The sequence below is a fragment of the Schistocerca cancellata genome, chromosome 5, assembly GCF_023864275.1.
Source record: "Schistocerca cancellata isolate TAMUIC-IGC-003103 chromosome 5, iqSchCanc2.1, whole genome shotgun sequence".
NCBI lineage: Eukaryota > Metazoa > Arthropoda > Insecta > Orthoptera > Acrididae > Schistocerca > Schistocerca cancellata.
Window position 1 is genome coordinate 295,468,595 of NC_064630.1, and position 8,712 is coordinate 295,477,306.

The 8,712-nt window shown below is 43.6% G+C and overlaps 1 pseudogene; it reads right to left on the bottom strand.

Moving 5' to 3' along the window:
• Positions 1-4,414: 4,414 nt before the first annotated feature.
• On the bottom strand, positions 4,415-4,532 carry LOC126189405 (5S ribosomal RNA; annotated as a pseudogene).
• Between the last annotated feature and the right edge of the window lie 4,180 nt (positions 4,533-8,712).

An 8,712-nucleotide genomic window follows, 5' to 3' on the forward strand; every position in this document is an offset into this window, starting at 1 on the left:
TAGGAATGGTAGAACGATGGGTTCGATGACGGTTTGGATGTACCGTGCACTATTCAGTGTCCCCTCGACGATCACCAGTGGTGTACGGCCAGTGTAGGAGATGGCTCCCCACACCATGATGCCGGGTGTTGGCCCTGTGTGCCTCGGTCGTATGCAGTCCTGATTGTGGCGCTCACCTGCACGGCGCCAAACACGCATACTACCATCATTGGCACCAAGGCAGAAGCGACTCTCATCGCTGAAGACGACACGTCTCCATTCGTCCCTCCATTCACGCCTGTCGCGACACCACTGGAGGCGGGCTGCACGATGTTGGGGCGTGAGCGGAAGACGGCCTAACGGTGTGCGGGACCGTAGCCCAGCTTCATGGAGACGGTTGCGAATGGTCCTCGCCGATACCCCAGGAGCAACAGTGTCCCTAATTTGCTGGGAAGTGGCGGTGCGGTCCCCTACGGCACTGCGTAGGATCCTATGGTCTTGGCGTGCATCCGTGCGTCGCTGCGGTCCGGTCCCAGGTCGACGGGCACGTGCACCTTCCGCCGACCACTGGCGACAACATCGATGTACTGTGGAGACCTCACGCCCCACGTGTTGAGCAATTCGGCGGTACGTCCACCCGGCCTCCCGCATGCCCACTATACGCCCTCGCTCAAAGTCCGTCAACTGCACATACGGTTCAGGTCCACGCTGTCGCGGCATGCTACCAGTGTTAAAGACTGCGATGGAGCTCCGTATGCCACGGCAAACTGGCTGACACTGACGGCGGCGGTGCACAAATGCTGCGCAGCTAGCGCCATTCGACGGCCAACACCGCGGTTCCTGGTGTGTCCGCTGTGCCGTGCGTGTGATCATTGCTTGTACAGCCCTCTCGCAGTGTCCGGAGCAAGTATGGTGGGTCTGACACACCGGTGTCAATGTGTTCTTTTTTCCATTTCGAGGAGTGTATTTCATCTGTTACCCACGATTTCTTCACAGTTACCTTCTCTGTATCTACGTTTTTCTTTCCAACTTCAGTGATTGCCCTTTTTAAAGATGTTCATTCCTCTTTAACTGAACTGCCTATTGAACAATTCGTTATCGCAGTAACTGTAGCCTCAGATAACTTCAAGCATATTTCTTCATTCCTTAGTACTTCCATATTCCGCTTCTTTACGTGTTGTTTCTTCTTGACTAGCCTGTTAAACTTCAGTCTTCTTTTCATCACTACTAAATCTGAGACTATATCACCTCCTGGGTATGCCTTACAATCCAGATTCTGATTTCGCAATCTCTGTCTGACCATGATGTAATCTAACTGACATATTCCCATATCTCCCGGTCTTTTCCTAGTATACCTTGTCCTCTTGTGATACTTGAACACAGCGTTCTATATTACTAGCTGAAATTTATTGCAGAACGCAATCGGTCTTTCTTCTCTCCAATTCGAACAGAGGGTTCTATATTACTAGCTGAAATTTATTGCAAAGCTCATTTAGTCTTCCTCCTCTCCAATTCCTAGTAACAAGCCCGTTTTCCTTTCTTCCACTTATTCCGCTATTATCGTAGTCCAGCCCCCTATGACTATTAGGTTTTCATTCCCTTTACGTACTGAATTACCTGTTCAATATCATCATATATTTTCTCTATCTTTTCATCTTTCGCTTGCGATATCGGCATGTATGCCTGTACCTGTATAACGGTTGCTGTCGATTTTGCTGAGGCAAACCCTATATCTGAACTGTCCATAGTAACACACTCTCCACCCTACTTTCCTATTCACAACGAATCCTACTCCCGTTATACCAATTTTTACTGCTGTTGGTAACATCTTATACTAAACAACTGACCAGACATTCTTGTCTCATTTCCATTTCACGTCAATGACACCCACTATATCTATAATGAGACTTAGCATTTATCTTTTCAGATTTCCTTGCTTCCCTAACATGTTCAAACTTCCGACATTCCACACTCCGACTCGTAGAACGTTATCCTTTCGTTGGTAATTCAGTTTCTTATGGTCGACTACACCTTGGCGGTACCCTTCTGGAGACCCAAATGGGTGACTAGCCTGGAATCTTCTGCCAATGGAGAGATAATTTTGACACTTTTTCAGTTATAGGCCTCATGTCTTGTCCATACGTATTTTGTGTCTTTAATGAGTGGCTTCTATTGCCTTTAGCATCCACATGACTCTGATCATTGCTGATCTTTATGCCTTTAAGGGGAAGTTTCCTAGCCCAAGGGCACGAAAGTGGCTCGAGCCTCTGTTGCTCCTCCACCCTCTTTGGCTAGGCCATCGGCTGTATGAGGCTTTGACCACCACTGTTGATGATTTTTATTCAAAATTTAAGCAGTGGTGAGTTTGAACCTGAGGCTGAGGACGTTTTGATTACTGATCAAAGGCGCTACTCCTAGACCGTGTGTGTAACTCACCCCTGTGTACCAGAGAATGAATTGCCGTCACACCACACGCAAAGTGGCTTGATCACTTTCAATGGAGTTGCTGCCCCATGGTATCCCTAGAGTATGTTCAAAAGCCCGCTGATTGGTAGAAGTGTCGAACGCTGTCAAGAACGACGTCCTTTGGCCATCGCACTATCGTTTTCCAACGTGAAATGTGTGGTGGTCCACGTTTCAAGGGAAGCCCTCTGGGGCTTTTCATGTCGATTCTGAGCGGCGGTGTCTCTGAAATGTGTTCCTCAGACACCTATAAGAAAACAGCGTGATTTAAACGCTGGAAGTTGTGGTTCTGATAAAATTGCAAAAATTTCAAAAGAAGTGATGAAACGCAGGTAAGAGGGGGTGTGACATGTAAGAGGGGGTGTGACATGGAGGAGAGGGTGCGACTTCATTAACCGACTTTACACCTCACATGTGCTTCTGAGCTCCGGCTTTCTCTTCCAGGGTGTCGCCACCTTGCTGTTTGAAGTATCGGCTGAGAGAAATGTTGCAGACAGCCACGGATTTGAACGTTTATGGAGGAACGTTGTAGGCACCTTTGAGCAAAATTTTAAACTTAAGCATCGCAAAGGGATTTAGAAAATGTGATCCTTAAATTGTGTTACACAGTATAGATGTGGTGCGCATACAGCGTAGTAGGAAGAATACATGATTGAATTTGCAGCTGATTTAGGGATACGCAGAGGTGTCACCTCTGGCAGAAACAGTGGCTCTGACACGGTTGATCTTTGATGACAAATGTGGGTATGCCACACGTGCTGCTTCAGCACTATGCCAATAAGTCTCTGTGGCTGGCAAGTGTGTCTGACAGTCTCTTGGTAGCCTATAAGCAGCTGTTTCCAGTCAGTGGGAATATGTAGGAAATGCTGGCCAGGAGAACTGTCGAACAACCCCTCCGTACTGTCATAGGTCAGGACAGCAGGGGCAACATGCGATCTTGGGTTACCTTGTTGAATGATATCTTCACGAAGACCTCGGCGATTCGGTACAGCCACCGTACTTAGTCAGAAATATAGTGGGTTGTATTAGAACAAATAAGCCCTCGGTCACAAACATTAAGTCAAAATTGAGGAGGTTGCAACCACTGTTCACTCAGCTATGAGCAGCCCTTAGCGGCTCGCAATCTTATCTTATTTACAACCTTTCATGACGTCGCCTTTCCGGCTTAGATTTTTTTAGAATGTGACTTGTAAGTACTGCATCTTTTTCAAGTCAGTACACACTTTAGTTTATTGATGTCTTATATACCTATTATGTTTTAGAACAGTTAGTTTAATTCTGAAGACGACGCTCATAGTAGCTTCGAAACCTGGTCAGTTTTGACTTAATATTTGTGACCGAGGGCTTATTTGTTCCAATATACTTCTGACACGGTCACTGAACCTTAGCAGCTATGTTTAAAGTTTTATAGTGGGTTGTGTCTAGATTATCACTACGTAAACCAGAGATGATCGTGCCATACAATACTGTGCTTCAAATGTGCGTACTCAGAAGTTTCTTCCTCAAATTAAGGCTTATTTTTAATACTAGTAGAATTATCTTGACCATGGATACAGAATTGCAGCTCGCCTGAAAATACGACCGGATGCCACTTTTGAGCCCAGTGTTGTCGATGGGTGCACAGTTTTCGGCGCACCTCTCGCTGCTGTCGAGTCAAGGGAATCCACAACAATAATCGCTGACAGAGAGTGGCGCTCCAGACGTGTTTAACTGCAAACTTACCCTTGTACTGTTCACTATTGTAATAAAACCAAACTAAACTCCTCCTCCCAAACAGGCCTTGGAATGCCCAACGGTACCGACCGGCCGCCGTGTCATCCTCAGACCATAGGCATCACTGGATGCGGATATGGAGGGGCATGTGGCCAGCACACCGCTCTCCCGGCTGTATGTCAGTTTCCGAGACTGGAGCCACTACTTGTCAGTCAAGTAGCTTCACAGTTTGCCTCACAAGGGCTGAGTGCACGCCGCTTGCCCACAGCGCTCGGCAGACCGGATGGTCACCCACTCAAGTGCTAGACCAGCCCTACAGCGCTTAACTTAGGTGATCTGATGGGACCCGGTGTTACCACTGCGGTAAGGCCGTTGGCTCATTATTGTAATGCCTGTTATAAATTTATTACGTATGCGCATAATACTAGTTGACATGAATTTGGGGGCTATCGCTTCTTGCACCTTGTGAACGTTGGGCAGCAAGGTATTTCTTTAATAAGGCCTGACAAGCAAAATGATAAATTTGTCCCTCGTCAAGACTGGAAACAGGATACTCAGTGGATAAGACTACTTGCACTTGCCAGCAATCAGAATGAGCAGCCTAGAGGGAGGGTGAAGTTTTTGCATTTGCCCGTCTGCTTCATTCTTTAATAAACTATATTAACTTAGATCTCAAACTGCTCTTTAATTATGTGACTTGACATCCGATTTATGCCACTATCAGGAGGTACCTCTTAGGTAATGGCTAGGTTTAATTTAAAACCAGGACTATTAACGGAGATTCCCAAATAATCTTAATTTATTTGCGATTTCGAAAACATTCCTGGTTTTCAATTTGCTTTGCATGTATGTAAAATTAATGGTTGATAACTTTAGGTCTACTGTCAATGTGTCTTATAATCCTTAATTAAGGTCATCACACTATAAAGGAATCACGGGGAATAGATAATCATGCGAAAGAGACTATTTCGCACCCAGCAAACAGGCGTGCAAACCGCACGGTAATCTAAGCTACAGCAATTATAAAATGATTCTGCAGGGGTTAACCAAACAAGTTGAACCTAGCAGAATAACGCTTAATAAATTTTTTTAGTGCTCAATAAGGTATTTAGCACGGCAAGACTCGGTTTTGTTAATAAAATGGAAAGAACCTTTGCCTATCCTACGGTTGGTACTCTTTATTTGCATCTCACTAGTTATGCGATCACTCTCGGGAACGCACGATAATTTACCGTGGACTGAAAATTATTCTCACATTCAACAAGCAATGTTATTATTTAGAATCACTGAAACAATTAGAAACAATTACAAGCGTCTGTTGTCCATCACTTTTCTTAGAATAGGCTAACACAAATGCTCAAAATCCAGCTATGAATTTTACACACGTCAGCAGTTGCATAACCACATCGATTTATTTTCTCTGTGATGTTCTCATAACCAAAGCCTTAGCGCACACATGCTTAATGGAAGCTTACATGTGTGTGGGGGGCTTAGGGCGACAGGGAAGCACGTGTACCTACATTTGTCATAAGGAAGTACGCAAGATAGACACCACAAAATCGTTTGAACACACTCAATGGGCTGTAATTGCCTTTAAACAATTCTTAAATTTATGTTAATAAACACACTGGATGATATGAGCCAACTCAAAACTGCTAACGGAATTGGCGCAAAGTGCGCTTCATGACTTAAGTGCAAAGAAAACGGCACTAAATACCGAAAATTAACCGACATTAAGTTGACCTTGAATTCACAGCTATTTCTGATAACTACTCAGCTGTTGCGCACGTAATGCCCGAATGTACTCTTCGTTGCCACCATGCGGCACAAAGCGTTACAGCACCCAGCACAAAGAAATTTTCCAAAAATCTCAAATTTGCTTCTTTAAACCAAAGATACGTCATTTCTACAAATAAAAGCCATCTATCGCAGAAAGGTGAAGGAAACTTTTGAATTTTAATGGCTTAAGGCCCAGTTGTACTTGCTACTATGATACAGAGAAAGGTATGTGAAATTATCGTCAAACAAACACAAACAATATGCCAGATCACACCATTTCACTTGACCTTCGCATTGAAAGACTTTAAGTTATAAATTATTGTCAGTCGGCAGGACTCAGCAGGACCAGCCATACCTCTGAAGATTTCCAACGTAGTATTGGATGAAACGTTAGGAATAGAAGAATTCCATGGACCACGGCCATATAACCCGGAAGAATTATCAACAACAGTACCATCCGGTCGTGAAAGCCTTCATTGTATGATTCTCGACGAGTTACAGGAATAGAAAATTTACAAAAAACAATTCAACAGTATTCTTCTTGAGGAACTGTGAATCAGAAAATACAAATAAAACAAAATTCCCTCCAGCACAATCGTAAAACTAATCAATATCATAGTTCCAGAATGTGAATTTCAATCTGCAGCAGAGTGTGCGCTGATATGAAACTTCCTGACAGATTAAAACTGAGTGCTGGACCGAGACTCGAACTCGGGAGTTTTGCCTTTAGTGGGCATGTGCTCTACCTTTTGAGCTAACCAAGAACGACTCATGCCCCGTCCTCACAGCTTTACTTCTGCCATACTGGATGTCCCAGGAGGAATGATAAATATTCAGGGGTATGACAAGAACGATTATTCGAACCAAAAAAACTCTAGTAAACACTGACTTTAAAGTGCATACCTTAAGAGATATGACCACTTATTCGTCTTCGATACTGTAAAACAAATCTCTTCTACTGCAAGCTCGTTGGTTTCCATAATTTGGGAGGAGGTAGTATGGACCAAAGCATGAGAAAATTGTTTGGTAAACATGGGCTTTAAAATGCTTACCTTAAGAATTGTGAACACTTGTACAGTAGAAGAGAGGGTTTCACAATAGTGAAGACCAGTAAGTGCTCATAGCCCTTAAGATACACTTTAGTGGCCATTTGTACTGGACACTTTGTTCTTGTCTTGGTCCATACTACCACTTCCCATAATACGTAAAGCAAAGAGCTTGCAGTGGAACAGATTCGTTACACAGAATCAAAAATGAAGAAGTGTTCATAGCTCTTAAGGTATGCATTTTAGAGCCCATGTTTACCAGAATTTTTCGCTTTGAATGATCATTCCTGTCATATTCCTGAATATTTACCATTCCTACTGGGACGTCGTGTGTACCACCGCGCGGGACACCAAATGGGGCAACAGCAGGAACGATTTACAAATCACAGTACTCAGCCACTTGGCCTACAAAATCAAAATTAAGCGCAGAATCAAAATTACTTATCAATCAGAACAAAATAATACTATAGTAAAATCAACTTTTGGCTCTCTGGCTTTACAAGATGGCACTCATTCATCCATATAAACATAAAGGTAAATGTTGGTTTGTTCGAAATCGTATATCTCCGAAAGTTCTTCACTGACTGCTTTGAAATTTTGACACAACGTTGCATTCCGACACGCGTGGTGTTTTTATATACTTACGGGAGCACCACATATACAAATATAAACGTATAGGACACCTGTCAAGACATCACGGAATGGTTTCCATGGTGCCAGGGGCGTTGCAAAGGGCAGAAACTGTAGAGGAAGACAAAGACTAGAATACATCCAACAAAGCCGGCAGCTGTGACCGAGCGGTTCTAGGCACTTCAGTCCGGAACCACGCGGCTGATACGGTCGCAGGTTCGAATCCTGCCACGGGCATGGATGTGTGTGATGTCCGTAAGTTAGTTAGGTTTAAGTAGTTCTAAGTCTAGGGGATGACCTCAGATGTTAAGTCCCATAGTGCTCAGAACCATTTGAATCATTTCAACATCCAGCAAATAATTGAGGACGTATGTTGCATGTGCTACTCTGAGATGACGAAGTTGACACAGGAGAGCAGTTCGTGGCGGGCAGCATCCAACCTGTCAGAAGACCGATGATTAAAAAAAATAGTACTAATTATAGGGGAAATCTATATAAAAATGTGAATGTTCGTTTGTTCAAAATCTTAAATTTCCGAATGTTCTTTTGCGACTGATTTGAATTTTTGACGCTACGCGCATTTGAATACGCGTGTGTTTTTTACACCCGTATACCTATTTTTCTTTAAATTTGTAATATATAAGTAAGTCTGTAATATACATGGTGTTCAAAAAAAGTGCCGAATACTTTCAGGTGGTAGTGCTTATCGAAATAAGAAAAATAAGTTCAATGAACATGAGTCCGGAAACGCTTATTTTCATGAAAAGTTGCTGTACCCTTATCATCTACATCAACTTCAACGCGTTCAGGCCCTAGAGTCACAGAATCATCATGACACACGGCAGTTCTGTCAATGGCTGCTGCTGAAGCGTGCCACAGATCCACTGTTCGCATCCAAGATTTTATTTTTACGATGAGACAGGCTTCATAAGAGATGGTGTTGTGAATTTCTATAACCAGCGTACATGGGGAGATCTAAATCCCCAAGCAATTTAGGAAAGAGGGCGTCAACATTGATTCTGGTTAAGCGAATGGGCAGGCATACTTGGCAATAAATTAATAGGTCCGTACGCGCTACCACAAAGATTAACTGGGGTGCATT